General features: G+C 48.7%; 1 pseudogene; it reads left to right on the forward strand.

The window, feature by feature from the left end:
* The first annotated feature begins 3,868 nt into the window (after nucleotides 1-3,868).
* Nucleotides 3,869-6,122, forward strand: part of LOC107118961 — a 7,109-nt pseudogene continuing 4,855 nt past the window's right edge.

The raw sequence follows: 6,122 nt of genomic DNA on the forward strand, positions 1-6,122 counted from the left end.
CTCATGCAGAGATGCAACAGGCATTGTTCTCTGCAGGTAGTCACTTTGGGCTCACAGGGGCCTTTAGTTAATTAATGAAGTCACTTCTCAAGGCACACAAGCAATTCTTCATTGAACACTGGAGTACTTCAGCACAGAGTTTGGAAGTTACTGGTTGGAAGTCTTGGTGGTGGTGGTGGTGTGTGTGAAGCAGGGCTCCCACGTACTTACCTTAATTCGGCGGGGGATATATAGTTCTTCACGGGCCCATTCCCGCAGGGAAAACACAGGCACTGCACTATTCCGTCGCCCAGACGTGACGTAGGCACGTAGCTGGGCAACGCTCTAGCAATGGGGCTGGAAACTCGATGGTACCATCGAGTTTCCAGCCCCATTGCTAGAGCGTTGCCCAGCTACGTGCCTACGTCACGTCTGGGCGTGAAGTGGCATCAAATTACATCAAATTACAGTGGACTTACAACAGCCCCAGCAAGGGGCTTTCAAGGCGAGTGAGAAGCAGAGGCAGTTTGCCATTGCCTTCCTCTGCAGAGTCTTCCTTGGTGGTCTCCCTTCCAAGTACCAACTCTGCTTAGCTTCCGAGATCTGATGAGATCGGGCTATACCATGACGCCTTCCCTTCTGGTCTTGGTAGTGCATTTGTCTATTTCCTGCATGTACTAATCTTCCTAAAAGTCTTCCAATTAACACGAAACCCTGAAGGTCGATGGGTTCACGACACAAAGAAGACAAGACACAAACCGCTCTAGAGACAACTGTCTCTCCTCCCTGGAGAAGCAGGCTTTATTAGTTTTTCTTCACTCCTTCCCCCTCCCCTATACATACAAGTCACCCCACTATGAGAACAGACATCAGGAATGTGTTGTGCAGACAGCTCACCCTCTTATCTCTCCTGTGACTCTCTGCCCAATTACTTCTCACTCTGAAGTCAGCAGATGTTACCTTGTGCACTTCTGCACTCACTCACTCCGGTTCCCAATCTCCAGGCAGGAGTAGTGAATTCCGGGTTTGCCACGCAGATATTCACTGTTCCCACAAAACCCTTCCATAGATCACAGCCTGTGAGAACAGTACAGACTAGGTGTTTCTGTGCAAATGTAGTCTAGTGGTTTAGAGAATGAGCTGTGAACCAGGGAATCCTCAATTCACCTGCCAGGAGAATATTGTCTTAGGGAAGACTGTCGGCTTGCTTCCATGCTAGACTTTTAATGTGGAGCCGCCATCAATTGTTCACACGCTTATTATCAGGGGGATGCTTTGAGTCATTCTGGGGCTGTGGGCAAAAGTCGAGGATGGGGCCCAGAACCACAGCCCCCCATGCCCCCCCCCGGTGGCCCCAAGCAAAAGGCAGCTCTTGAATGGCCTTTCACATATGCTGAATAATGCAGTTTCAATCCACTTCAGCGACCATTTGCAAGTGGATTTTGCCATTTCACACAGTAAAATGCAGTTGCAGAGTGCCTTGGAAGTGGGTTGAAAGTGCATTATTTAGTGTGTGTGAAAAGCACCCGGGCTGGGCTGTAAGGCCAGTGAGAGCCACTGGGACTGCTGTTGAGCTGGTTGCTCAAGCCCTGAATGGCGCAGGCCTGAGTGGCTGCCACTGCCAGTGTGCAGCCCAAGCCCCGGACAGAACAGGCACAAGAGGTGTTGGGGTTGGTGGCAGGAGCCTCCTCTTTCTTCTTCCCCCTCCCCAGGGGAGTAGGGCTGTGGGTGGTCACCCCTCTCCCAGCATGGGGCCCAGGGCAGCTGCCCCTGTTGTCCTCTGGCTAAGAAGACCCTTGAGAAGCCACCAGGTGACACTTTGACCAACTGTTACATTCCAGGGATTTGCATTCCCATCTTGGGAATAAGGCAGGCAAGAAATAATGTAAAATAAATACAATGAAGTCCACAGTCTAATCAATATCCCGCCCAACCGTGCCTATAACTGAACCAGTCTGGTGTAGTGGTTAGAAGCACAGACTCTAATCTGGGACAACCGGGTTTGATTCCCCACTCCTCCACATGCAGCTGCTGGTGTGACCCTGGGCCAGTTACAAGTTATTTCAGAGCTGTTCTCGAGAGAGCAGTTCTTGAGAGAGCTCTCGCAGCCCTACCGACATCACAGGGTGTCTGTTGTGGGGAGAGGAAGGGAGAGGAGATTGTAAACCGCTCTGAGACTCCTTTGGGTAGTGAAAGGCGAGGTCTAAATCCAATCTCCTCTCTCTTCTTCTTTCTATTTGTTAAGATCACAGCGGCTCAAAATCTGAACATAGGAGTTTTTTAAAACATTCTTGAATGGTCATAAAATGTCCATTCTGATTATTACTCTGGCGGTTTAATTTCCTGGAGTCGGGGGAAGCAGAAGGGGAAGCAAGGAAGACAGTGTCTCAGCAAATATATGCCTGACTGGGGTGTTGTCCAACCAGAGTGGTTTGCCAGTATTGCTGCCAAACAGAATCCTCTCAAGCAGCCTTTCTGTGTGCAGTGTTTCCACCAATCGTTGCATCATTATTCTTGTGTAGTAGGGCTTTCTAGTTTTCAACAGGCACAGGTCCTCTTTGCCAGGTAGCCAGAGGGCAAAACTTTGCTTGTACCTGCAGATGCGTAGAGCTGGGTGACCACAAGGAAAAACCAGTGACTTGCACTTTCTGGAATGCAGGCGCTCAAGAGTCAGAGTCAAGCCACATTTTATCCACCCCCACACTGCATGACAGGTTAGGCACAAGGTATAGCCACAAGGTATAGATAGGAACTCTCAGACTGGGGCAAGTGATGCTCTGTATTCTTGGAGCTTGGGGGGGGGAAACAGTGGGAGGGCTTCTAGTGTCCTGGCCCCACTGGCGGACCTCCTGATGACACCTGGTATTTTTGACCACTGTGTGACAGAGTGTTGGACTGGATGGGCCTTTGGCCTGATCCAACATTTACTTTTCTTATGTTCTTACTAGAGAGGATCCAAATATCGATCATGGAGGAGCCATGGCTCAGGGGCAGAGTGTCTGATTTGCATGCAGAAGGCCCCCGGTTCAATCCCCGGCATGTCTCAATAAAAGGGTCCAATAGTAGGTGATGGGAAAGATGTTCGTCCAGGTCCCTGGAGAGCCACTACCTGTCAGAGCAGACAATATTGACCTTGATTTAGCGTCTGGCTCAGTCAAGGGCAGATTTGCATGTGTGTATGTGGTTCTCCCCATCAAGAAGACAGAGAAATTGCAACAAAGAAATCTGCTTTTGGTTAAAAGTAATAGAAACAACTGTAGCATAAATTGTTTTATTGTTGATATTAAAGAACCTGCCTTGAGTTTTTAGAGCAACCAAAGAATCGACTCCAGCCTTCCTGTATTTGGCACGCACCTAATGAATTCCAGTTATTTTCAAGTTATTCCACTTTTCCAAGGTGCTCGTCTATTACATTAAGAACTATGCAAACATAGTCAAGAACACACATGTGCAATCATCACACATTATAGCCAAGTTTCAGATCGATTTCAGCACTGAAGTATTTAATCTTAATAAGGTGTGAAGTGCCTGGATTGATACAATGATACAGAAATAATTGTTGCCAAATTTACTTTTGTCCACCAGGTGGCACACATGACTTGGGCGAGTCAACCATTTCTGGCTGAGAGTTGCCAGATCCAGATTGGGAAACTTGTGAAGATTTCCCTATTGTTCAATACCTAACAGAACTTGACATTCTTCCTAAAATAAGTACTATCATGATCTGATATTCTTTTAAACACAAACAAAAGGTAATACATTCTGGCTAATGTCTCTTCATTCGAAAGCCCGTTAAACGGCGAGTAGATAAATGGGGACCTACCCTTAGTAGGGTAGGGGGCACCCTCCTCTCCTGAGTTGTGTGGTGTGCGGCGGAAGAACAGCAGTAATGGCGGCGAGACGGCGAGATGACGGCGGAGTCCTGGCAGCGGAGACGATGTGGCGCGGCGCGGCGACAGAAGCCAGAAGAGTGATCCCTGGTGGCCAGCGGTGAAACATCAGAAGCGGCCGTCGCCAGCAGCGAAAAGAGGCACGGGAAGATGTCATCTCCCAGTGCGGCGGAGCCTACTGGACATAGCCAGGCCAAGGAGAGCGGATTCGCGCGCCGGAAGCAGCTATCCGCTGGAAGCACCGCAAGGAGACGTCCCGCTGGACTGGAGGACTGGAGAGACACCTGAAGCCGAAGAAGCCGGAAGCCGGAAAGAAAGAGCCGTCACCACCTGGGTGCTGGTAGGCTGTCCCAACCCCTCCGAGAATGTGGCCGTAGTCAGGGAAGTAACATGTGATTAGCACCTCTAAAATTGTAAACCGCCCAGAGACTCCCATGGAGGGGGTTAGGGCGGTATAGAAATCGAATTAATAAATAATAAAATAAATAAATTGTTTTACACTCCTCTGATGGGTTTTCTGACATGTAATCTGGAAATCTATAATTTGAAGACATTTGCTTCTCATAAATGCTAGTCAGTAATGGTCAAGTGGCTAAGTTTGTACACAGTAAAATTGTCTTTTGTATTGGCATGTGACATTACTAGGACTGTTTTTGTTGTTCAGTTGCACAGTCAAGTCCGACTCTTCGCGACCCCATGGACCAGATCACGTCAGGCCTTCCTGTCTTCTGCCGTCCTCTGAAGTTTGCTCAATTTCATGTTCGTTGTATCTATGACACTGTCTAACCATCTCATCCTTTGCCGTCCCCGTCTTCTTTGACCTTCAATCTTTCCCAGCATCAGGGTCTTCTCCAGTGAGTGCTCCCTTCTCATTTGGTGGCCAAAGTATTTGAGCTTCAGTTTCATTATCTGGCCTTCCAGGGAACAGTCAGGGTTGATTTCTTTTAGGATTGACTGATTTGATCTTCTTGCAGTCCAAGGGACTCTCAAGAGTCTTCTCCAGCACCATAGTTCAAAAGAATCTATTCTTCGGCGCTCGGCCTTCCTTATAGTCCAACTCTCGCAGCCATACATGACTACTGGACTGATTATTGTATTTCTGGGATGGGTTGTTTTGTTTTGGGGTTTTTTGTTTTGTTTGTTGATACTGGATTTTGAGTTGGCATTGTAAGAAGAAGAGGAGGAGGAGGAGGAGACTGGATTTATACCCCGCCCTTCACTACCCAAAGGAGTCTCAGAGCAGCTTACAAACTCCTTTCCCTTCCCCTCCCCACAATAGACACCCTGTGAGGTGGGTGGGGCTGAAGGAGCTCTGAGCTCTTTTTCAAGAACAGCTGTGCCGGAACTATGGCAGGGCTTGACCCAGTTTGAGTTTTGAGTGTAGGTTGTTGCCTTTTTCTGTGCCCTTTTATGGGACAACTGGCGTGGAGCAGTGGTTAGAACATCAGACTAGAAAACTGGTTCTCCCAGATTAGAGTCCGTGCACTTAACCACTACACTAAACTGGCTGAATTTACCATATCTTTGAAAAACTGAAATAAAAACAAAGTTGGGGGGGAAAAGGTTTGGGGGCGGAGCCTGGGGAGGACAGGGACCTCAGAGCCCACCCTCCAAAGCATCCATTTTCTCCAGGGGAGCTGATCTCTGTCAGCTGGAGATCGGTTGTAAAAGCGGGAGATCCCCAGGCCCCACCTGGAGGCTGGCAACACTGGTTCTGGGGGCTCCCCAGGTCCCACCTGGAGGCTGGCATCCCTATTTTATGGGACAACTGGCGTGGAGCAGTGGTTAGAACATCAGACTAGAAAACTGGTTCTCCCAGATTAGAGTCCGTGCACTTAACCACTACACTAAACTGGCTGAATTTACCATATCTTTGAAAAACTGAAATAAAAACAAAGTTGGGGGGGAAAAGGTTTGGGGGCGGAGCCTGGGGAGGACAGGGACCTCAGAGCCCACCCTCCAAAGCATCCATTTTCTCCAGGGGAGCTGATCTCTGTAGTCTGGAGATGAGCTGTAATTAGGGGATCTCCAGGTCCCACCTGGAGGCTGGCATCCCTACCAGTGAGAGTGCTGTGTTTTCTCTCTCTCTCTCGAAAGATCAGGCAAAAGGGGTGGGAAGATATCTGCTCTTGACTACGTTAACTATCGCTTTAGTGGGGGAGTCAGTGCAGATCTGAATACTGATTGGGACACGTATATGACGTGTCGTCTGCCTTGAATCCATCTGAGAAGCCATCTCTGTATATAGGTGTG

This window comes from Gekko japonicus, unplaced genomic scaffold, assembly GCF_001447785.1.
Source record: "Gekko japonicus isolate JY-2015 unplaced genomic scaffold, Gekko_japonicus_V1.1 scaffold637, whole genome shotgun sequence".
Classification (NCBI taxonomy): domain Eukaryota; kingdom Metazoa; phylum Chordata; class Lepidosauria; order Squamata; family Gekkonidae; genus Gekko; species Gekko japonicus.